This window comes from Mastigoproctus giganteus, chromosome 2 (genome assembly GCF_048544385.1).
Source record: "Mastigoproctus giganteus isolate SK-2022 chromosome 2, ASM4854438v1, whole genome shotgun sequence".
NCBI classification, from domain to species: domain Eukaryota; kingdom Metazoa; phylum Arthropoda; class Arachnida; order Uropygi; family Thelyphonidae; genus Mastigoproctus; species Mastigoproctus giganteus.
In genome coordinates this window covers 174,355,435-174,381,288 of record NC_143576.1, presented here as the reverse complement: position 1 = coordinate 174,381,288, position 25,854 = coordinate 174,355,435, and the positions used below count along the sequence as shown (strand labels likewise).

Here is a 25,854-nt window from a genome sequence, read left to right as displayed (position 1 = left end):
CAACTTTGGTTGGGGTTCACCGTACTTATCCTTAATATCTTTATAAATACTTGTTGCTTTTGCTTGAAATAGCCATTAGACTCAGGGGCACCCGCTTCTGAATCTGATTTTCCATCCATATTATTAACAACTGTTCCATCTTCGATATAGCACCTGAACACTGTTTTGTGATCACTATTGATCTTAAATGCGTTGATCCTTTAACATGTTCTTTTAAACACGCACTGTCCCTTAAAATAGTATTCACTGTTGAAGTAGCAAGACCTAATTCCGTGCAATAGATGACAAACTTTGTCCTGCTTCGTACTTGTTAATCATTTCATCTTCATTTCTAAATAAAATTTGTTTCGTTTCCTGGCACTACCACCACTTGCACTTTTCGTTGGTCTCTTTCCCTCCATCATTGTAATATTTAAATAGGAACAAAGAAAAGTTTCTGAAAATTTGTTTTTTATATGATTGAAGATTTCAGTAAAGGGGAACACATTTCACCCTAATAGCGTAAAAACCCACACAATTGCAGTTATCGGTATGATCACAAATGCAATAAGATTTGGTTTACTTCCCGTTTTTAATCAATTGCGCTAACAGAAAAGCCCAATAAACTGCAAATTGTTTTATGGTAGTGACCTCCAGAAATGTGTTTTAGAAAAATATCACAAAGGCTTTCAAAATTGATTCTTATAACGGAACATATGGTAGTGATGAAAGAGTAGTGCAATTTCCATTATAAATATGACATTTTAGAGATATAAATAGCTTAGTAATATAGCGAAAGTTTCAACTTCCAAGGACTTGGAACTAATTACAAAAAAAAAAAAAATCATCATAGTCAACCACGTCATAGTATCCAATCAGATTGGTCAGACAAGACCTCCCTTTAACAAATCCATGCTGTGTCTTAACTACTAGTACAGTCTTATCTAGATGATCCTGCAATGCTTCTTTAATGAGACCCCATTATTTTCCCCAGAACACAGGTTAAACTAACAGGTCTGTAGTTACTTGTGTCACCTTTTGTGAATCCCCCTGTGTGAATTGGGGATACATTTGCACACCTCCAGTCCATGGGGACCTTCCCTGAGTCCAAGGAAGCTTTCATAATTATGGCTAAGGGTTTGCTTAATTCCTTTGCTGCCTCCTTTAATATAACTGGATAGATCCCATCCACCCCAAGTGCCTTCCTTATGTTTAACTTCAACAACCTCCACTTTGCTCACAGTTATTACAAAACCTTGTTGTTAACCTGCCATATCTAATCATGATGCAAAATAATGTCCTCAATAATAGGATGTATATGGGTCCCAGCATTGCGATTAATGGTAGGACCCACCACAGCTATAATTCCAACCAGGAAAGATAGAGAGAATCATTGCATGGTCTAATATTTCAACATTGGTTGCGGTTTGTAATTGAAATGTTGCTGACACCAATAATGCTCCGCGATGGCCTAGTCTGCAAAATCAGCCCAGTGAATAGCGGAGCATTATTGGTGTGAGTAGCATTTCAATTACAATCTGAAACTCAGTGTTTAAATATTACACTATGCCCATGATTTTCTCAATCTTTCACAGCTATATGGAATCCCTCCATATAGCCATGCCATGTTCCACCATTAAGTGCAATGTCAAGACCCACATACATCCTATTATGGAGGCCGTTATTTTACATCATGATGAGAGATGGTGAGTTAACAAATGGGCCATCATACACTGCACCATATCCGTGAAGTCTGACGGTTGAGTATTTCATTATTTCCCTTCCCTTTCCCCCTTACCCTTCTTTTTGCTGCACACAATCCATGCCTGTTGTTGTTAACACATGCACAAGACTGTACCTCTACATAATAGAAGGACTTGTTATCATGTATCTTTTTTAAGTTGATAAAGAGTCTCATTACCTTGAAAGCTTCTGTATGCTTGTTTTATCGCTTTTATTTTTGTGCATGCTTTATCACTTTTATTGGCTGTATGTAATTTCGCTTTTAATTTGTACACAGCTTATTTATTTTATATTTTATTTTATCTTCAGCGTCCATGTACTTAATTAATTTTTAATAAACTTTACATATTTTCACTGTGTTTTGTTGGTATGAGCAATATTTATTTCATTATGATGTCTTTTTTTTTTTTTTTTTTTTTTTTCATGTATGTGGACAATCCGAAAATAGTAAGTAATCCTCTTGATTTTTTGCTTGCATGTGGCTTATTCAGATAGTAGTCTTGTCCATTTTTCATTGAACTTTAACAAAATATAAAAGTTTACTAATATAATATAATTTTATTGAAATTAATATATGCTAAATTCCCATTAATCCATAAAACTGAATTGTCTGGCCACAGAAATACTTTGCCCAGAAAACATAACCTTCTTGTGGCTTCTTGAAAAGATTCTATGTGCTGTTGTTTATGATAATTGTATTTAAATGGAAATCATGACCCAGACTAGAGCTGCGAAGCAAAGATCACAGACTAGCAAGAGTGCTGTGACTCGAGGGAGAAACAAAGGGGTTCGATTCTCCAACACATCACATTCTCAAAAAATGTGCGAAATGTTTGCCGACTATGATCTAGCCAAGGAGGATGCCTTTGTGTTTGTTAGGTGTCTAGACTGTCCAGAAATTAGGTGCCAACTCAGAGTTCTGATGGGCATTTATGAGAGCTTGAGGTGTAGGGTAAATGCCCTCGAAGAAATTGATGAGCAACCTCTCAAGCTGGGAGCTGCCCAGCCCATCAGAGCTCACTCCTGTGCATCAGGCAACACAGAGGCAATCTCCAAGGCAGAATGCACTGGTCCCAAAGGAACTAGTTATTGTTGGTGACTCTGTTGTCAGGGAGATGGGGAATATACTATGCAAAAAGATTAGGTGGAACAGGACCGGGGTGTGTCTCCCAGGGGCAAATGTTGATGACGTTGTAGAGCAGATATCATCTTTTAAGGGCACAAAAGGTGATATTGTTGTACATGTTGGAACTAATGACATTAAGAGTAAGAGGTCTCCAGATTTACCCAACAAGTACAGGTCAATGTTGAAAAAAAGTTGCAATTTAGGGTTGAATATGAAAGTGTCTACAATTCTGCCCAGACACGATAGGAGGGAGTATTTGGTGAGAGCCTTGTTGAATAATTCGGCCCTGGAGAGATTGTGAAAGGCTCAAGGGGTAGAATTATTTTCAGCCTTGGTCTGTGCTTGTTGACAGGAGAGACTGCTTCTACAGGGATGGGGTACACTTAAATAGAAAAGGTGCAAGAATATTTGCTGATGCTATAGAGGTGTTAGGTGGGTCGGAAAACTGCTAGAATAAAAGGTTAACAGTGGCCACAGGCAGAGGCAAAAGTGATTCTTGCACTGCTTCTATTGGAATGAGCAGCAGCAGCAGCAGCATGGAAAGTAGGGCAATGGAGATTTCCAGGTCATAGTGGAACAAATAAATACACAGGCTGTGTTGGGGTAACTAAGAGCAGAAACAGGTGCATGTATACTTGCATGTACATTAATGTGCTAGGAGTATAGTTAATAAATTTGATGAGCTTGAAGTGCTAATCAAGACATCAAAGGCAGATATTGTTGAGATATCACAGAAGTGGTCACACAGATATAAGCAGTGCAGAACTGGAATTTGGGGAGTACTGGAATTTGGGGAGTACAGAAAGGATAGACAGGACAGGAAGAGAGGGAGGGGGGGTTATGCTGTTAGTTAAGAAACACACAAAATCAAAGGAAGTGCATCGAATTGATGTTGGGGGACAATGCAATGTTCAGTCTGTTTGGTGTGACATAAGCACTGGGAAAGGAAAAATGAGATTAGGTGTGTATTATAGGCCTAATGAATCTGATGAGTATAATGAGCAGTTGTGCAGAGAAATAGAATGGGCCAGTAAATCAGAATGTCTTATAATGGGGAATTTTAACTTTCCAGATATTGACAGGAATTTGTGGATTGGTCACTCGCGCACTAGCAAGACTTTTATGGATTTATTAGCATTAGCATGGGCACATGATGCAAGAAAGCAAGCTTATATAGCATCAGCCAAAAAAAAACCCTTATTTCACCCATCCCCTCGCTCCAAATGTTTGTCAAGTTCTGCCTTGAATCTATTTAAGCTATCACCATCTACAACAGATGGAAGTTTGTTCCAGCAATCAACCACACGCTGGCTAAAGGCCAGTGGGTGGTTGATTGCTGGTACAAACTATTGGATGACTGTTTTCTACAGCAACATGTTTGAGAGGAAACCAGAGGGAGTAATACTTTTGTTCTGATTATCAGCAGTGATTATTCATGCATTAAGAATTTGCAGATAAAGGAACCACTGGGTGACAGTGATCACAATGTACTAATAGAGTTATTACTTAAAGATGTAACTACCATCAGGGCTAAAGGGAAGGGCTTTGGCTTTCGTAAAGGTGACTACAGGGATTTCAAACAGTTTTTAAATTCGTTACAGTGAGATCAACTGATGATGTTTCCAACGTTGAATTCTAAATGGGAAGCATTCAGGGACTTAATTCTGGAGACTACTAGGCTTTTCATTCCAACTAAGCAATACTGTTGAAGGTTTAGGCCTAAATGGAGGTCAGTGAACTAATGAGGCTCGTGGCAGAAAAGAAAAATGTATGGGATGCATGTAAAGTATCAGGTGACACAGAAGCCTATGGCAGATATAAACTAGTCTGTAATCCAGTCCCGAAGGAGGTTAGGCAGGCGAAGGCAGATTTGAGAAATCTTTGGCAAAGGATGCAAAGAAAGACAGTAAAGAGTTTTTTACTTCTGTAAACACGAGAAGAAAAGGGATGAATCAGATTGGACCACTTGACATAGATGGGTTGATTATTGATGATCATGCAAAGGTAGCTGATAAACTGAATGAGTATTTTGCATCTATATTCACACATGAGGAGTTATTCAATAAGGGGAGTGCCAGATGTTTATCAAACTCTAACAGGGAGCTAAGTGATTTTGTAATAATTGAGAGCAAAGTGGAGGAGAAATTGTTGAAGTTAAACATAAAAATTGCAACTGGGGTGGACGGGATCTATCCAGTTATATTAAAGGGGGTAGCAAAGGAAGTAAGCAAACCCTTAGCCATAATTATGAGAGCTTCCTTGGACTCAGGGGAGGTCCCCATGGACTGGAGGTGTGCAAATGTATCACCAATTCACAAAGGGGGGGTTCAAAAGGTGACACAAGTAACTGTAGACCTGTTAGTTTAACTTGTGTTCTGGGATAAATAATGGAATAACTGGTTAAAGAAGCATTACAGGATCATCTTGTCTAGATGCTGTTGTTTATGATATAAGAAACAGTTAATAAGAAACAGCATGGATTTGTTAAAGGGAGGTCTTGTCTAACCATTTTTATTGGATACTATGATGTGGTCACTAAGGAACTGAAAGCCAAAAATACTTTCGAAATCATATACTTGGATTTCAGGAACGCTCAGGAAAGCTACTGTTGCACATGGAAGACTGCTGCACAAGTCGGAGAGGTATGACATTAAGGGTAAGTTGCCTACAATGGATAAAGGAATGGTTGAGTGAGAGACGACAGAGAGAGAGAGAGAGAGAGGTAATCAATGGACACTGCTCATCGTGGACTAATGTTAGTGGAGTTCCCCAGGGTTCAGTGTTGGGCCCCATTGTTGCTTTGTATATTTATCAGTGATATTGATGAAGGTATAGCAGGTTTAATGTCCAAGTTTGCAGATGATACAAAGGTTGACAGGATTGTTAATGACAGTAAAGACAGTATGCTGCTCCAACTGGATCTAGATTAGTTGGGCAAATGGGTGAGAAGTGGCATCTGAAGTTTAACATTGACAAATGCAAAGTACTGCATATATGTAGCAATAACCAAAGAGAAACGTATCAACTGTGTGGTACTACACTCAGGGAAGTGGAAAGTGAAAAAGCCCTGTAGCAATTGTGCAGTCAAATATGAAATTTGCTGAGCAGTGCAGATGAGTTTCCAGGGCAGGTCATGGAGTCTTGTCAATGATGTATAGGAATTGTGCTAGAAGGGACAGGGAGGTGATTATCCCATTATATAAGGCAATGGTCAGGCCACACCTAGAGTACTGCGTACAGGTCTGGAAGCCTCATTTTAGGAAGGATGTAGAGTTGCTAGAACAAGTACAAAGAAGGGCAACAAGATTGGTAATGGGAACAAAGCAGTGCTCTTACCAAGAAATTCTTAAGTTCTACAAATTGCAATGCCTGGAGAGTAGTAGGCACCTGCAAGGTTATCTGATTGAAGTGTATAAGGCCTTGATGGGTTGAGCAAGCTGAATGCTGATGCGATTCTTCCTCTTGCTCAGATTAAGAACCTGAGAGGGCACAGATTCAAATTGAGGAGAGACTGTTGTAGAATAGGTATGTGGAAATTTGCCTTTATCCAGCGGGTAATTGATTAGTGGAACAGACTTCCATCTTTTGTTGTGCAAGTTGAAAGCCTAAATAAATTTAAGGCTGAGCTGGACAGGCATTTTGAGCAAATGGAGGGGTGAAATGGGAGGGGTTTTTGGCTGATGCTGCCTAAGCTTGCTTTCTTGCATCATATGCTTCTACTAATGCTAATGCTAAGAATTTTACTTTATTTCATTTTTTTTTTTTTTTTTAGTTTTATTTACTTTTATTATTTTTTATTTCTATTTTTATTTTATAATTCATCTCGATTTTCATTTTTATCTTTATTATGTTATTTATTTTATTTGCTTAAACTGTTATTCTATTATTTTATTTTATTCATGTGAGGCAAGAGGATTGTTTGGAAAAGGCCTTAGACACATTCTGCTATTCTTTCAATATGTGTAACTTTTTCTTACACAAATTGAAATTATAAATTAAATAATTTAAGTTTCAATCTCTTGAAACTTAAATTATTTAATTTATTTAATGGATTCTATTATAATCTGTTAATCAAAATTTGGATTTAGTGAAAATTCTTGATTTCCCAATGTTTAGGCTTGGTGGATAGTTTATGTATTGTAGAACTTTAAGTTTAGCACAGTTAAAGGTAATTAGTTTTAATTACACATGGTTTAAATTATGTTTCTCTCACTTCTGTTTTTAAATTCTATAATGTGGGACCAACTGATGATGTTGCCAACAGCAAATTCTAAATGGGAAGCATTCAAGGAATTAATCTTGGAAGCTACTAGGCTTTCTATACCAACTAAGAAATACTTATCACGGTTTTGGTGTTAATGAATGTCAGATGACCTAATGGGACTCATGGAAGAGAAGAAAAATGCTTTTTATGCATATAAATTATCAGGTGATGCAGAAGTCAATGGTAGATATAAGCTAGTCTGTAATCAAGTTATACAGGAAGTTAGGCAAGTGAAGGCAATTAAAGAAAAATCTTTGGCAAAGGATGCAAAGAAAAACAGAAAAGACTTCTTTACTTATATAAACTCTAGATAGAAGGGGATGAATCAGGTTGGTCCAGTTGATATTAATAGTTCAACTGTTTATGATCCTGCTCAGATAGATGAGAAAATGAACGAGTATTTTGCATCTACATTCATACATGAGGAATTCTGTAGGGAAGTGGAGGACAGAAGCTTATTAAATTCTAACAGGGAGCTTAATAATTTTGTAATAACTGAGAGCAAACTGGAGGAGAAATTGTTGAAGTTAAACATAAGAAAGGCACCTGGTGTGGATGAGATCTATCCAGTTATATTAAAGGAGACAGCAAAGGAAGTAAGTAAACCCTTAGCCATAATTATGAGAGCATCCTTGGACTCAGGAAAAAGATCTCCACATACTAGAGATTCACAAATGTATCTACAATTCATAAAGGACGATCAAAGGGTGACATGAGTAATTACAGACCTGTTAGTTTATCTTCTGTTCCAGGGAAAATAATGGATTCACTGGTTAAGGAAGCTGTTGTTGTTATTGTTATTTGTTTTTTGTTTTTTTTAGGAGCATTAGCTGCTAAGGCCATATTGCTCCGGGGATATGCGGTGGTCATTCCCTGACCTTTCCACATCCTCCGTATTTGGTGGTCACGGGCTCAAACCCCAGTTTAATCAAGAAGCGTATGCTACGCACTGCTGCTTCTGCCCACCTGGCTACGAAGGCGCCTGTTAAGGAAGCATTGCAGGATCATCTAGATAACATTGCGGTAATTAGTCAGACACAGCATGGGTTTTTTAAAGGGAAGACTTACTTGACCAATTTGATTGGATACTATGTGGTCACAAGGGAACTGGAGGCAGAAAATAATTTTGATATTGTATACTTTGATTTCAGGAAAGCTTTTGATGCTGGATGTTGGAGTAATATGGTATTAAGGGTAAGTTGCTACAATGGATAAAAGGGTGGTTGAGTGGGAGAAGACAGAGGGTGGTAATCAGTGAACTCTTCTCTTCATGGACTATGGTTATTAGTGGATTCCCTCCAGTTTTCGGTGTTGGGACCATTGTTGTTTTTTATGTTTATCAGTGATATTGATGAAGGTATATGAGACTTAATATCCAAGTTTGTAGATGATACAAAGGTTGGCAGGGTTGCTAATGACAGTTATTGACAGTATGATACTGCAACAGGATCTAGAAATGTTGGGGAAATGGGCTTAGAAGTGGCACCTGAAGTTTAACATTAACAAATGCAAAAGCTTTATATGGGTAGAAGTAACCCCCGAGTAATGCGCCAACTGTGTGATACTATACTCGGGGTGGTAGAGAATGAAAAAGACCTGGTGGTAATTGTGCAGTTAGATTTGAAGTTTCCTGAACAGCGTAGACAGCCTGCCAGAGCAGGTCATGGGGTCTTGTCAATGATATACAGGTAATCCTCGTATAACACAGTTATTAGGTTCCTGTAAAAATGTCGTGTTGTGCGAAACTGTTATACAAACTAAGAAAAGGTACAAAAAGGGGGTTACTTCCAAAAGCTAACAAAAATATGCTATTTCTTTAACAAAATATTAACAAAACTAACAAAAATACACCATTTTAGATTTCGTGTATCTTCTGCTCTCTTTAAAAAATCATTAATCTGGTATGTTTGCTTTTGCTTGATAAATCTTTGTGAATTTCATCGTATGTTACTAAGCATTTTTAAAACTCCCTTTTGAAATTTGAGCTCCTTTCATTCAAGAATCTGCATTCAAAAAGTAAAATTCTAATTGCTGTGCTAACTTTATGCCTTCCCATACTTTTTAGTGTAAAATTTGGAAGTTTAGGATTTTCATCTGCGATATCATCATCTGTATTGCTTTGATTTTACATCTGATGCCATTTTCACCAAATCCTTTATGCCAGCTTCTTTTTCTACCAGTAATTCTTGAACGTCTTCAGTAATCATGTCTTTTTTTTTTTTTTTTTTTTTTTTTAGGAGCATCGGTGACTAAGGCCATGTTACTCTGTGTGTATTTTCTATAAATTGCATGTGTCCTGAGGTTGATTTTCTGTTTTGTTGGATGAAATACCTGAGTTTCTTCAAGAAAAAACCATGCTTCCCTTGCCGGAGCCCGACTAACTCAGCCATGTTGTGAAAAAGTCCCATAAAAATTCCTCCCTTCATCGACGGGATTTGAATTTGGGTCTTTTCCAGCCAGTGTGGGGTGGAAGGCAATTCTATAAGATATGCTACCCATGAGGGCTTCAGTAGTCATATCATCAAAACCTTCCCCTCCTACCAACATAGCAATTTCTACTATTGCACCGATTCCATTTTCTGCCCGTTCGATCATGTTTTGTGAATGAACTTACTCTGGCCTTACATTTTTCCACACACATTTAACGTTGACGATTTTACTTCTTTCAGTGATAAAGCTATGATTCTGATACAGTCCACAATTGAGAAATGTTTCCATGGCTCCATTACTTCAATAGATTCAGAATCAATTTTTTCCAAAATCCATTGTAACGATTTTCTGATGGAATGAGTTTTAAAGTTGGATTTAATGCCTTGATCTAACGGCTGAGTTCCTACCACAACAGTTGTACTGTGGTGGTAGGAACATAACTTCAACATTTGGATGACTAAATCTTTTGGATGGCCTAGTGTGCTATCCAATAGTAATAAAACTTTGAAATCTAGATTTTTCCACAAGTTCAATAGCACAGAAATTAACACAGGGATTTCCCAACAAAATAAAATACATGGATTTCTCAATAATTTTTTTTTTTTTTTTTGATTAGCAAGTCAATAGTGGGGAATTCAAAAAGAGTCGAAACGTTGAAAAATTACATCCAACATAATAGCAGGGTTTTCCCCACACAAAAGTTCAAAAATACCCTGTTATGCGAGGATTGCCACAATTTATCAATGTGTATTTTCTATAAATTGCATGTGTCCTGAGGTCGATTTTCTGTTTTGTTGGATGAAAACCTGAGTTTCTGGGAGAAAAAACCATGCTTTCCTTGCCGGAGCCCGACTAACTCAGCCATGTTGTGAAAAAGTCCCATAAAAATTCCTCCCTTCATCGACGGGATTTGAATTTGGAGCGAAACCGTGTTGTAGATGTACCATGTTATACGGGGGTTGCCTGTACAGGAATTTTGCTAGTAGAGATAAGGAGGTGATTACTTTGTATAAGGCTATGGTCAGGCAGTGCTTTGAGTACTGTGCATAGGTCTGAGGCTTCATTTTAAGACGGATGTAGAGTTTTTAGAATGAGTACAGAGAAACCAACAAGATGGTGAGGGCAACGAAGGGGTCCTCTTATGAAGAAAGGCCAAAGTTCTGCAATTTGCAGCATCTACTATTGACATTATATGCTTGTCATATAATTGACAAGGTACCTGCAAGGTGATCTGATTGAGGGGTATAAGGCCTTGAACGGGTTGGGCAGGCTCAGTGCTAATGAGATTCTTCTTGCTCAGATTGTAAACCTGAAGGGACATAAATTCAAATTGAGAAAAGACAGTTGTAGAATAGATGTACAAAAATTTGCCTTTAGCCAGCAGGTATTTGATTGCTGGAACAAACTTCCATCTGCCATTGTGAAAGTTCACAGCTTAAATAAATTCAAGGAGGAACTGGACAAACTTTTAGACGAAATGGATGTGTGAAATTGGGTTTTTTTTTTTTTTTTTTTTTGGCTGATGCTGTATAAGCTTGCTTTCTTTCATCATATGCCTCTACTAATGCTAATACATACTACTTCTAATCTGTATCTAGATGAACAAGCATATAATGTCCTTTTCACAATAAACTTTAAAAAAATTTATTTATTCAGTAAAAAAGTAAAAATTTATTCAGTATTAATACCCAAGTTCTAAAGGTCAGAAACCCCTGCTGTAACTTATTAAAAATAATTTATTTTTGAATGATAAAGAAAATTAAATTAAACAATATATCTTGAAATTTTATCTGTTTGTATTATAATTCTCATTTCAAACCTGTACAACGGAAAAATTTCCAAATGTTCAGAAATGCACACACTGTTGTGCTCCGCTGTATTTACAAGTCAGTGAAGGCAGTTGTTTGCATTTTGTGGTTTGCACCACTGGTTAATTAAGTTAGTACATGGCAAGTAAAAATTATACTTCTAACCATATATACAGCGGTAGAAACATATTTCCAACGTAAAGTATTGAGAAGACAAGAAAAAATATGATGTTCGTACTAAAAGGTAGGATTATCTCAAGCACATATTGTTTATATTAGATGTATTTTTTAATAAACTGTTATCTTTTAATGCTGTTGTTTCATCATTGTCTTTGTACATAGCATTAATTAATAATTTTTGCTTTTTTACACACATTAATGCTGTATACAGCCACTCCTCGATTTACATAAACACCCGACTTATGTAAATTTGACTTTTTGCGTAAGTTTTTGGTGCAGAATTTCATGTGTGAATTGCGCTACAGTAAAACCAAACCCAGTTAATTCAACATACTTTTCCAGGCCTGCTTTAGTTGCTAATGCTCCTAAAAACCAAACAAACAAACAATAAATAAAATAAATAATTCAACATACTTTTACCGGGCTGCTTTGTAAAGACTACACATTCAAAAGTTTTCAAGGTGGAGTTGGGCTTATGCCTGGGAGCCACCCTGGTTAAAGAACACACACACACACACACACACACACACACACACACACACACACACACACACACACACACACACACACACACACACACACACACGAGTGTTTAATGATATTAGCATTACCATTAGTAGAGGCATGTGATGCAGAAAGCAAGCAAATGCAGCAACAGCCAAAAGGGGAAAAAAAAAACCCTCCCATTTCACCCCTCCATTCGTTCCAAATGCTTGTCCAGGTCAGACTTAAATTTATTTAGGCTATCAACTTCCACAAAAAAAGATGGAAGTCTGTTCTACCAATCAACCACCTGGCTAAAGGAAAATTTCCGCACATCCATTCTACAACTGTCTTTCCTCAGTTTGAATCTATGCCCCGTCAGGTTCTTAATCTGAGCAACAGGAAGAATCCCATCAGCATTCAGCCTTCTCAACCCATTCAAGCCTTATAAAACTCAATCACCTGGAGAGTAGGTGCCTACTCTCCAGGCACTGCAATTTACAGAATTTAAGACTTTCTTTGTAAGAGCACCCCCCCTTTGTTCCCCTCACTAATCTTGATGCTCTTCTTTGTACTCGTCCTAGCAACTCTACATCCTTCCTAAAATGAAGCCTCCAGATATGTACACAATACTCTAGGTGTGGCCTGACCATTGCCTTGTACAGCGGCATAATCACCTTCCTGTCCCTGCTGGCAAAATTCTTATATATCATTGACAAGACTCCATGACCTGCCCTGGCAGCCAGTCTGCACTGCTCAGCAAACTTCATATTTGACTGCACAATTACCTCCAGGTTTTTTTGCTTTCCACTTCCCTGAGTGTAGTACCACACAGTTGGTATGTTTCTCTTGGGTTATTGCTACTCATATGTAGTACTTGGCATTTGTCAATGTTAAACTTCAGTTGCCACTTCTCAGCTCATTTCCTCAGCTTTTCTAGATCCAGTTGGAGTAGCATACTGTCGTAACTGTCTTTAACAACCCTACCAACCTTTTTATCATCTGCAAACTTGGACATTAATCCTTATATATCTTCATCAATATCAGTGATGAATACACAAAACAACAATGGGTCCAGCACCAAACCCTGGGGAACTCCACTAATAACGTTTGTCCACGAAGAGCAGTGTCCATTAATTACCACTCTCTGTCGTCTCCCACTCAACCATCCCTTTATACATTGTAGCAACTTACACTTAATGCCATTCCTATCCAATTTGTACAGCAGTCTTCCATGTGCAACAGTATCAAAAGCATTCCTGAAATCCAACTATAAGTACACAGACTGCTGACATTAAAATTATAATAATAAAATTATTTTTTACATTCAGTTCCCTTGTGACCACATCATAGTATCCAATAAAAATGGTTAGATAAGACCTCCCTTTAACAAATCCAAGCTGTGTCTTAACTATTACTGTAGTCTTGTCTAGATGATCCTTCAATGCTTCTTTAACCAGTGACTCCATTATTTTCCCTGGAACATAAGTTAAACTAACAGGTCTATAGTTTCTTGTGTCACCTTTTGAACCTCTTTGTGAATTAGTGATACATTTACACACCTGCAGTCCATGGGAATCTCCCCTGAGTCCAAGGAAGCTCTCATAATTATGGCTAAGGGTTTGCTTACTTCCTTTGCTGCTTCCTGTAATATAACTGGATAGATCCCGTCCAACCCAGGTGCCTTCCTTATATTTAACTTCAACAATTTCTCGTCCACTTTGCTCTCAGTTATTAGAAAATCATTTAACTCCCAATTTCCGTTCCTCCACTACAGACTTGAGTTGTTGTTGTTGTTTGGTTTTTAGGAGCATTAGCAACTAAGGCCATATTTCTCCAGGAATATGCGGTGGTCGTTCCCTGACCTTTCCGCATCCTCCGTATTTGGTGGTGACGGGCTCGAACCCTGGTCTAATCAAGAAGCGTGTGCTACGCACTGTTGCTCCTTCCCGCCTGGCTACGGAGGCGCCGCTGACTTTAGTTCAACTCCACTAAGTGTATAAGTTATTTTGGGGTTGCTGTTCCCCAGGCGTAAGACCTTGCATTTTGCTGAATTGAAGCATAGCTGCCCACTTTTCTGATCATCCTGGAAGTCTATCTAGGTCACTCTGAAGAAGCTCTGCTTGGCAGTGATCATTAACTACTCTACTGACCTTTACATCATCTGCAAGTTTAAACCTCACGCACTCCATCCTTTCATAGATGTCATTTAAGATAATCAAAAACAACAGTGGTCCCAATACTGATCCTTGGGGAACCCCACTTCTTACATTAACCCAATCTGAGGAATAACATTTTATCACAACCCTCTGCCTGGTGCCCTCAAGCCATCGTGCTATCCATCTAAGGATTTTCCCTATGATTCCAGCATGCTCCAGCGTATAAAGTAACTACTCATGTGGGACAGAGTCAAATGCTTTGCTGAAATCCAAATAAACAATGTCGAAATTATTCCCTAAATCAAGCTCACGAGTGACCTGTCAAAATGGCTAACCAGATTTGTTGAACATGATTTTTCCTTTACAAAACCATGCTGTATATCCTACAGAATTCCATTTCCATCTAAATGATCCCAAATTCCACCCTTGATCATTGCCTCCATGATTTTCCCTACTACTAAAGTTAGACTGGCCGGTCGGTATACTCCTAGAACTACCTTTATGTTCCATTTTACACCAATACAACGGAATCTCTCCTGTCCAGTGATGCTGTCATAACTAGCTTTAATAGTTCAATGTACTCACTTGCCGCCTCCTTTAAGATTATAGGGTATATGCCATCAACCACAGGAGCCTTACTTGCCTGTAGGTGAGAAAGTTTTCTGATTAAATAATCATTTGAAATTTCAGCATCATTAATTACATTTTTTCAACTTCACTTCATAATATCTCATTGACACAGACTTTTATTTTTTATGTAAATATCGATGCAAAATAACTGTTGAGTTCATCTGCAACTTCAGCTATGGTATCTAATACTGTCCCACGTCTATTACTTAAGGGTCCAATTTGGTTTGTCCTTCTGTTCTTTGCATTTATATATGTGAAGAATTCCTTAACTGCACTCTTTGCTCTCTTCTTTATTCTTTATCTCCACTCTTTGTATTCTCCCAGTCTCAGTAAAGATACCATAGTGAAAATTATGCTTCGCTTAATAAAATCTTTCTCCTTCAGAAAATTGTGAACATAATTCAACAATGGAAGCCCAATGGAACAGAACATCAGTGTTCCGCAAATTATTTCCAAAATAAGAAATTTCCTGACTCCAATGAGATTTTAAAAGATGAACTTGAGTCGGAAATTAATGAAATACTTTTAACTATTTTTTCTAAAAAAGTTCAAAGCCTAGAAAATATGGACTGAGATCGTTTACGATTATCTCAGTACCAGAATAGAATCTGAAAGGGCATTTTTTGCCGCTAATCAAATACTGTATGTACCAAAATTAGATCCATTTTAAGCGATCATACTATTGATTGCTTATGTTTCTTCAGAGCTCACTTTATTCAGACAGGTAGTGTGGATGCTTAAACATAACTAAACTTTGCAGTAACAATATGTATTTTTTTGTTCTTAGAATTTTAATGATTTTTTTCAGAATATTTATTATTGCAATAAAAGTTTATTTAAAACATGAATTCAAGTAATTACGGTATTTGTTTTTTTCCTTACTTTATTGCACCTAATTGTCATTAAAATTTATTGAGAAAAACGTTTGTTTTTGGAATACAGGTATCCCGGTTTCATAAATTAAAAATACCGAAATACCAGTATTAAGATTTTGACCGGTATTGTAATGGAAACCCAATAACACATTGTTTTTTTTCTTTTGGTAATTCATTCCAAGACCTCAGAAGTTGAAAATTTTGCAATATAACTAAGCTATTTAACTTCTTTGAAAGGTAGTTTTTATAATGGAAATTGTATTAGTTTTATATAAATTTATGTCAAATAAGCACAACCTAAAAATGTCTTTTAACTAAAGGATGCAAAAAGAAAACGCATGGCCAGCATGTTTACAAATGCTACTATTGGCTGAGAGGAAGGTGTACACGGTCTGGTCAGTGAATGCATTACACTTTCATCGTTATAATATGTTCCTTTGCATTTGCGATAATACAGATAACTGGAATTGTGTGGGTTTTTATGTTATTATGGTGAAATGTGTTTCCCCTTCACTGAAATCTTCAATCATATAAAAAACAAATAAATTTTCAAAATCTCTTCATTCTCATTTACTTATTACAATGACGAAGGGGAAAACAACAATCGGAAAGTATAAATGGTGGCAGTGCTAGGAAACGAAACAAAATTGATATAGAAATGAAGATGAAAATGATTAAGTAAGACACAGGACAAAGTTTATCTATTGTATGGGAATTATGTGTTGCTGCTTCAACAGTGAATACTATTTTAAAGGACAGTGCATGTATAAAAGAACATGGATCAACCAGTGACAAGTTATACCTTCATAGGGTCCAAGGCAAAATGGGCTTTGGGAGCCACATCTAAAGAAAAAAACTAATAAAGAACATTTTCAATTTCATTTTATTGTGACAACAAAACAAACAAATTATATGACATAAGAACTAAATATAAAATTTTATTGAAATCAGTAAAACCATTTTTGAAAAAAATTTATTAATTTTCAAATTAATCTTCAAGTAAAGTTCATTGACCTTGTCAGGTAGAAAGTTCAGTTTCAGATAGAAATCACTTAAAAATATTAGTAAAAAATAGCATTGAGTTTTTGAAACAGTGATTTCCCCCCCCATCAGGGAAGGCCAAAAGACACCTATAGGCAGGTGTCTTTTTTGCCTATAGGATAACACGTCACTGGGATCAATGCATTTAAGACCAACAGTGATCACAAAACAACATTCAGAAGATGGAAAAGCTATTAATAATATGGATGGAAAATCAGATTCAGAAATAAGTGTCCTTGAGTCTAATGGCCATTCAAGCTAAAGCAAGATTTATTTAATTAAGATATTAAGAATAAGTACAAACCCTAGTGAACCCCTTGACAAGTTCATGGCAAGCAGTGGATGGTTTAATATGATGAAGCATTGCGCTCGTTTCAATGTTCAAGTAAAATTTTTGTAATTACACACTTTTGTAATTTTGTACACTTCTGAAATTTTTTCTGCACGAGATAAAAAAATTTAATAAATAATGCTATTTTCATGTTTGTCAAACATTTCATTTTTGCTTCAATCAAATTCAGCATGCATAGTTGCGAGTACTGCATAAGCCTTTAGGGAAATTACGACTTACATAAAATTCGACTTATGTAGCATTCTGCAGAATGCAACCCTTACATAAGTCAGGGAGTGGCTGTATTCCTATGGGGCTTCCTCATCTTTATGTTTAACAGTAAAGGTCCTGGAACAAAAGTATTTTCAGTATTCAAATACTAATAATTAATGTAATTGAGCAGAATTAAATAAAATAAATTTTAGTATGATTCAAGTAACCAACAGTCTTAACAAAAGAATTTCGTAAAACATAGTCAGTTGGTTATGTCAGGAAGAGTAAGTTGTATTTGTTTTTATAGATGAAACTTAATTCCTTAACTCCCAGGATGCAAAACTAAAGCACATGTTGGAAATTTAATGTGTGTTAAATGCCATATTGGAGAAAAGTTGCTGGTAATTTCATATTAAGAATCACATTTCGGAAGTTTAGATGGAACGATTCGATGGCCAAAGCTTCTTATAATAATTGTTTGTGGTTTGAATTTAATTTCATTATGCTTATTGCTGAATTTATTTGAGTGTTATGGTTATGTGACTGTGCATGTTGGCTAAGTTGTGTTGATCGCTATTTCTGTGATAATAAGCTCTAGTATTTGCAGTTTTGTTTGATCCAAATAGCATATGTTACAGTCGTGTTGATATTTGATAAGGTATATTATGTTATTTATATCCTGAATGTTATATGTATATGTTTCTTTATACCCATTAAATAATATACCTAGTAAAGTGTCTGCAATTCTGCCCAGACATGATAGGAAGCAGTTCATATTGAGAGCATTGTCAATCAGTTCGGCCCTGGAAAGAATGTGTAAGGCTCATAGGGTAGAATTTTTTCTCAGTGTGATCTGTGCTTGCATCCCTTATAAACAGGAGAGACTATTTATAAGGGGTGTAAGAATATTTGCTAATGCTATCAAGGCAGTGATATGTGGGGAAATATATAGACTAATAGCATAACTAGAATCACAGGCAGAGGTGATTCTTGCACTGCTTCTATTGGAAAAAATCCAGCAGTCGGAAAAGCAAGGTGTTGGGGATTTCAGCCCCTGCTGTGTCATCATGGAATCAGTCAATACATGTGCTGTGTAAGGGTGTAACTAAGAGTAAGAACATGCACATGTACACTAATGCTAGGAGCATTGTAAATAAATTTGATGTATCTGAGTGAAACCATGTCTCCACTATACCTATAATGTCTGCATTTGATGACTGATTAAGTCATCAAATGCAGACATTATAGGAATAACGGAGACATCATTATCATCATCATTATCATTAGCAGCCTTATGGTGCAAGGAAGTCTGAGGCTTTTGCTGCATCAGGCAAAAAAAAAAAAAAAAAATTCTGAGTTACCCTGAGAGAGAAGGAAATCACCAAGAAAAAGAAAAATGATGATATCCAGCTCAGGACCCTGGGTGTGCCAATCCCATACTCACCAGCTGTGAGCCCCTGGGACACGGTTGTCGCTCAAACATAAGTGATGCTGAATTTGTATATAGGGAGTACAGTGTATAAAGTAAGAACAGACAGGACAGGAGGGGTTTAGAGATTAAGCTCTTAGTTAAGAAGCATATTAAATCTAAGGCAGTGCATCCAATCAACATGGGTGACCAGTGGGTGAATGTTGAGTCAGCATGATGTGATATAAGCACTGGGAAAACAAAATTGAGTAGCAGTGTGTTGTAGGCCTAATGATTGTGATGAGTATACCAAACAGCTGTACAGAGAAATTGAGTGGGCAAGTAAATCAGAATGTCTTTTTAATGGGGGATTTTAAATTTCCAGATGTTGACTAGAATTTGTGGGGTTGTTACTGACACACTAGCAAAACGTTTATAGATTCCTTGGATGACTGTTTTCTACAGCAGCAACATGAGCAAGCAATACTCTTGATTTGGTTATCAGCAGTGAGTCTTCATGCATTTTTTTTTTTTTTTTTTAGGATAGGTGTGGCTACAACCTGGGTGTATCTGTTATGAGCAACAAGTGATAGCTAACAGAATCTCAGCTTTTAAATAGCTGTGGTGTGTAGAGTAAAGAGAGCATTAATAATCATCTGGGGACTAATGATATTAAACTCAGATACAATAGGAGGGACTATGTTCTTGAAAGCCTTGGGATTAACTCAACACCTTTGGAGTGAAATTTTTGTCAGTATGTGGGCCACAATCGTAGGTAGAAGGAAACCTGTTTTGTAGACACCAAATATATTTGAATAATGATGGTGTAAGGTTCTTTGCCATTAACATTAAGAATTCTTTGAGGGTTCTAGGAAACTACTAGATAGGAGGGATGGAGAGAGCAATATAGATATGCACTTCTCTGATGACATGAGTCAAAGTAACTTGCATACATCTCAGGAGTTCTTGTTTGTGCCCACAAATGCCAACATTGGCAATATGTGCAGAGGATAATGATGTTTTAGGTTGAGAAAGAGAGAGAGATTAGTGACAGTAATCAAGGTATTTTGCTGCAACGAGGTCTAGAAAAATTAGATAGCTGGACTGTGAAATGGCAGTTATAGTTTAACATTAACAAATGTTAAACTATAATTGCATAGTTTAAAGGTACTGAATATAGATAGCAGTAATTCCAGATCAACATACCAACTGTGTGGTAGTACATTCAGGGTAGTGGAAAATGAAAAAAAAGACTTAAGAGTAATCATGCAGTCAGATATGCAGTGCACACATGCAATGTGAGATTTAGTCAATGATATACAGGAAGTTTGCAAGAATGGATAAGGAGGTGAATGTGTCAGGGGTTGGGCTGCATTTTGAGTATTGCATACAGATCTGGATGCTTATTTTAGGAAATATGTGGATCTGCTTGGAAGAGTATAGAAAATGACGAGATTCGTGAAGGAAACAAAAGGGTAGTCTTACCAAGAATCCTTCAGTCTTCAAATTGTAGTATCTGGAGACTAGGCACTCCCTGTGTGTTCTGATTGAGGTTTTTGAGTCTTTTGAATGGCATGAGCAAACTCAGTGCTCATGATGGCATTGAGCTTTTTCGGGTTTGCTCAGGCTACACACGTGAGGGCATAAATTCAAATTGAGGAAGGATAGTTGCAGGATAGATGTGCAAAAGTTAGTCATCAGCCAGCTGGTGGTTGATTGTTGTAACAAACTTCCATCTGCTGTCACTGAAATAAATAGTTTGAATAAATTCAAGGAAGGACTAGACAAACTATTAGAGAGAATGGACAGGCAGTGTGGGAAGTTTTTTCTTTTGGGTGATACTTCTTAAGCTTGATTTTTACATAATTTGCCACTACCGGTATGTGTGTGTGTGTGTGTATATATATATATATATATATACAGGTGATTCACTACCAGTGCGACAAACTTGCAGGAGGTGTAGGGGGCACAAAGACAAATCGGAATCACATAGCATTGCAGGGTCCGAAATGCCTTCATCATGCGGTAGAGGACGTGAACAGCGATCCCGCTGGAAGTCAGCATTTGCGAACTGTTTCTGTTGAAGAAACCAAGTAGCAAAAGTCCTCCGGAGTGGATAATCCACAGGCTCCAATGATTTGACGCGTTGCAGATGGTATGAACTCATTTGGTTTGTTGACAGTATCCCCCATACAGTGGATTGGGAAATACCCAATCGTTGGCCTATCGCTCGAGTACTCGTACTCGGATTGCCTTCTGCAAGACGTAGGACATTCTCATTGTCTGGCATCCTCGTCGTTCGCTCTCAATTCATGGTACTTCTTGTGAAACAACCAGTCTCACGTAACCTGTGCACACGTGCGAAAATCGTATAATGAGGAGCACGCCTGTGCGTGAAACGTTCCTGGTACAAGTGCAGAGCAGCACGCCATTACAGTCCGCAGCTCCATACGCGAGGTGCATGTCGGCCAGTTCAATGTTTGAATATGCGTCCATCCTACTGCCTCGGGAACCGGTTCACAAATGCTGACTTCCAGCAGGATCGCTGTTCACGCGACCTCCCATTCAACGTCCTCTACCGCGTGACAAAGGCATTTCGGACCCTGCAATGCTATGTGATTCCGATTTGTCTTTGTGCCTCCTATGCCTCCTGCAAGTTTGTCGCACTGGTAGTGAATCACCCTGTATATATGACCTTCTGTCTATTTTGTACAGTATTTATTTATTTAGTACTAATACTATACCATTCTTATACTGATACTATCACAGTGTTGGTTATAGTTGTTCTTATATCAGTATGGTAATCGATGGCAGATGAAACTTTTGTTTTTTTAAACAATTTCGAAAACCAAGTAAAGAAAAAAATTAGCATCAGCATTAATAGAGGCACATGATGTAAGAAAGCAAACTTATGCAGCATCAGCCAAAAGAAATAAAAAAAAAAAAAAAAAGCTCCTATTTCACGCCTCCGTTCGTTCCAAATACCTGTCCAACCTATCTTTAAATTTATTTAGACTATCAACTTCCACAACCAAGGATGGAAGTCTGTTCCACCAACCAACTACCTGCTGGCTAAAGGCAAACTTCTGCACATCTCTCTTTCCTCAATTTGAATTTATGCCCTCTCAGGTGATTATTCTGAGCAAGAGGAAGAATCCCATCAGCATTGAGCATGCTAAAACCATTCAAGGCTTTATACACCTCAATCAGATCGCCTCACAGGTGCCTAGTCTCCAGACACTGTAATTTGCAAAACTTAAGCCTTTCTTCGTAAGAGCAACCCTTTGTTCCATTCACTAAGCTTCTCTGTACTCGTTTCAACCGCTCTACATCCTTCTTAAGATGAGGCCTCCAGACCTGTATACAGTACTCAAGGTGTGGCCTGACCATTGCCTTATACAAAGGGATAATCACCTTCTTATCCCTGCTAGAAAAATTCCTTCAGTCCGCAAGAGTAGCTCAAGACACCATGAGCTACTCTTGCGGACCTTCTGCACTGCTCAGATAACCTCATGTCTGCCTGCACAGTAACCCCCAGGTCCTTTTCGTTCTCTACCACTGTCAGTGTAGTACCACACAGTTAATACATTACTCTGGAGTAACTGCTTCCCATATGTAGTACTTTACATTTGTCAATGTTAAACTTCATTTGCCACTTCTCAGACCATCTGCTCAACTTTTCTAGATCCTGTTGCAGTCATTTCTAGGTCCTGTTGAATTACTGTCATTAGTGCCCTTAACAACCCTGCCAACCTTTGTATCGTCTGCAAACTTGGACATTAAGCTGGATATACCATCGTCAATATCATTTATAAATACAGAAACAACAATGGACCTAACACTGAACCCTGCAGGACTCCACTAATAACATTAGTCCGCAATGAGCAGTGACCTTTGATTCCCACTCTCTGTCTTCTCCCACTCAACCATCCCTTTATCAATAGCAGCAATTTGCCTCCAATGCCACACTGCTCCAATTTGTTCAGCAGTCTTCCATGTGCAACAGTATCAAAAGCCTTTCTAAGATCCAAATATATGATATCAAAGTTATTCCCTGCATCCAGTTCCTTTGTTACACCACATCATAGCATCCAATCAGATTGGTCAGGCAAGACTCAGCCTTAACAAAACCATGCTGTTCCGAGCTATAACTGAAGTCTTGTCTAGATGATCCTGCAGTGCGTCTTTAACTGTTGCCTCCATTAATTTTCCTGGAACAGAAGTTAAAACTAACAGGTCTATAATTACTTGTCTCCCTTTGATCCTCCTTTGTGAATTGGAGTCTAAGGGTTTGCTTACTTCCTTTGCTGCCTCCTTTAATATAACTGGATAGATCCTGTCTACCCCGGGTGCCTTTTTTATGTTTATCTTCAACAATTTCTCCTTCACTTTCCTCTCAGTTAGTACAAAATCATCTAGCTCACTGCCAGAGTTAAATTCTCCTCTGGCATTCCCCCTCCCTAAATAACTCCTCATGTGTGAATGTAGATGCAAAATACTCATTTAATTTGTTAGCCACTTGAGGAGGATCATTAACAGTTGAACTATCAATATCCAGTGTGCCAATCTGATTCATCCCTTTCCTTCTAGAGTTTACATAGGTAAAGAACTCTTTGCTATTTTTCTTTGCATCCTTTGCCAAAGATTTCTCATAATCTGCCTTTGCCTGCCTAATCTCCTTTATGACTTGGTTACAGACCAGCTTATATCTATCACAAGCTTCTATGTCACCCATTAATTTTTATGTATCCCATGCATTTTTCTTCTCTGCCATATGTCTCATTAGTTCATCTAACACCCATTTAGGCCTAAACCTGGAACAATATTTCTTAGTTGGTATGTAAAACCTAGTAGCTTCCAAGATTAATTCTTTGAATGCTTCTCATTTTGAATTTGCAGTTGGTAATATCATCAGTTGGTTCCACTGTATAGAATTTAAATTCTGTCTCAGACCTAGGTAGTGAACTTTACAAAAGAAAAAACCCTTCCCTTTACCCCTGATGGTAGTTACCTTTTTGAGTAAATCCCACTTCAGCACACTGTAATCACTGCCACCTAGTGGTTTCTTTATCTGCAGATTCTTAATGCATGAATAATCACTACTGATAATCAGATCAAGAGTATTACTCCCTCTAGTTGCCCCCCGAACATGCTGATGAAGAAAACAATCATCCAATAAATCCACAAAGGCCTTGCTAGTGTGTGAGTGACCAACCCATAAATTCCAGTCAATGTCTCGGAAATTAAAATCCCCCATTATATGACTCTCTAATTTACTCGCCCACTCTGTTTTCCTGTACAGTTTCTTATTATACTCATCAAAGTCATTAGGCCTATAACACACTCCTACTCTCAATTTTGATCTCCCAATGCTTATGTCACACTAAACTGACTCGACACTGCACTGTCTATCGATGTCAACTGGCTTCATTTCCTTGGATTTTATGTGTTTCTTAACTAATAGCATAACCCTTCTTAGCCTGTCTGTCTTTTCTGTACACACTGTACTCCCCAAATTCCGGTACTGCATTCCTTATATGTGTGTGTGGCACCACGTCTCTGATATCCCAACAATATATCTACATTTGATGTTTTGAGCAATACCTCAAATTCATCAAATTTATTTACCAAACTGCTAGCATTGTATTTATTTACCAAACTGCTAGCAAACAGGTGCATGTATACGCAAGTATACATGCACCTGTTCCTATTCTTAGCTACCCTAACACAACCCATGTGTTTACTTGTACCACAATGACTCCCAGCAGTCTCTGAAATACCCTGCATCTTGCCAGGTAGGCAGGAGCAGCAGTGTGTAGCGCACTCTTCTTGATTACACCGGGGGTTCGAGCCCATGACCACCAAATATACAGGATGCGGAAAGGTCAGGGAATGACCACCGCATATCCCCGGAGCAATATGGCCTTAGTTGCTGATGCTCCTAAAAAAAAAAAAAAAAAAAAACAAACCAAAAACCCTGCATTTTGTTTTCCAGGCTGCTGCTCATTCCAATAGAAGCAGTGCAAGAATAACTTTCACCTCTGCCAGTGGCTACTGTTAATCTATTAGTCCTTGTATCCTCCCAAGCTATCAGTTTACCGACTCATCTAACACTGCCTCAATAGCATCAGCAAATATTCTTGCACCCTTTCTATTTAAGTGTATCCCAGCCCTGTAGAAGCAGTCTCTCCTGTTAACAAGTACAGGCCAGGCTGAAAAAAATTCCACCCCTTGAGCCTTGCACAGTCCTTCCAGGGCCGAATTGATCGACTGTAGCATCTGGAGACTAGGCACTTCCTGTGTGTTCTTATTGAGGTTTTTGAGTGTTTTGAATGGGATGAGCAAGCTCAGTGCTCATGATGGCATTGAGCTTTCTCAGTTTTGCTCAGACTACACACACACACATGAGGGCATAAATTCAAATTGAGGAAGGATATTGCAGGATAGATGTGCAGAAGTTAGTCATCAGCCAGCTGCTGGTTGATTGTTGTAACAAACTTCCATCTACGGTCACTGAAATAAATAGTTTGAATAAATTCAAGGAAGGACTAGACAAACTATTAGAGAGAATGGACAGGCAGTGTGGGAAGTTTTTTCTTTTGGGTGATACTTTTTTAAGCTTGATTTCTTAGATAATTTGCCACTACTGGTATGTGTGTGTATGTGTGTATATATATATATATATATATATATTACCTTCTGTCTAATTTGTACAGTATTTAATGCAGTATTTATTTATTTAGTACTAATACTATATCATTCTTATACTGATACTATAACAGTGTTTATATTTGTTCTTATATCAGTATGGTAAACGATGGCAGACTACAACTTTTGTTTTTTTTTTTATCCAATTTGGAAATCAAGTAAAGAAAAAAATAACCAACTCTATCAGATAAGCTTTGTATAACAAGTGCACTACTAATTTTAAAAAATATATAACAAAAGTCAGTAATTTTTAGATAATTAAACAAGTCTCCTTAGTAGGAGCTTTCAAAAAGTTATATGCATCATTTTTTGATTATCAATGAACAGTTCAATCATATCATAGCAACAGTTTGATAAACATTGGGAAACTACAGAGTTCTCTATGGTTATGTACAATTTACAACTGCCAAAAAAAAAAAAAAAGAACAGTGCTTTGGGAATAATAAGCCCTTCAGAAATTTTGTTGTTGTTTAAAT

The 25,854-nt window shown here is 37.5% G+C and overlaps 1 protein-coding gene across 3 annotated transcripts in view; it reads left to right on the top strand.

Moving 5' to 3' along the window:
• The window catches only part of LOC150089761 (eukaryotic translation initiation factor 4B-like), a 310,970-nt gene that overhangs the window by 261,461 nt on the left and 23,655 nt on the right, over positions 1-25,854 (top strand). The window lies entirely within an intron of this gene.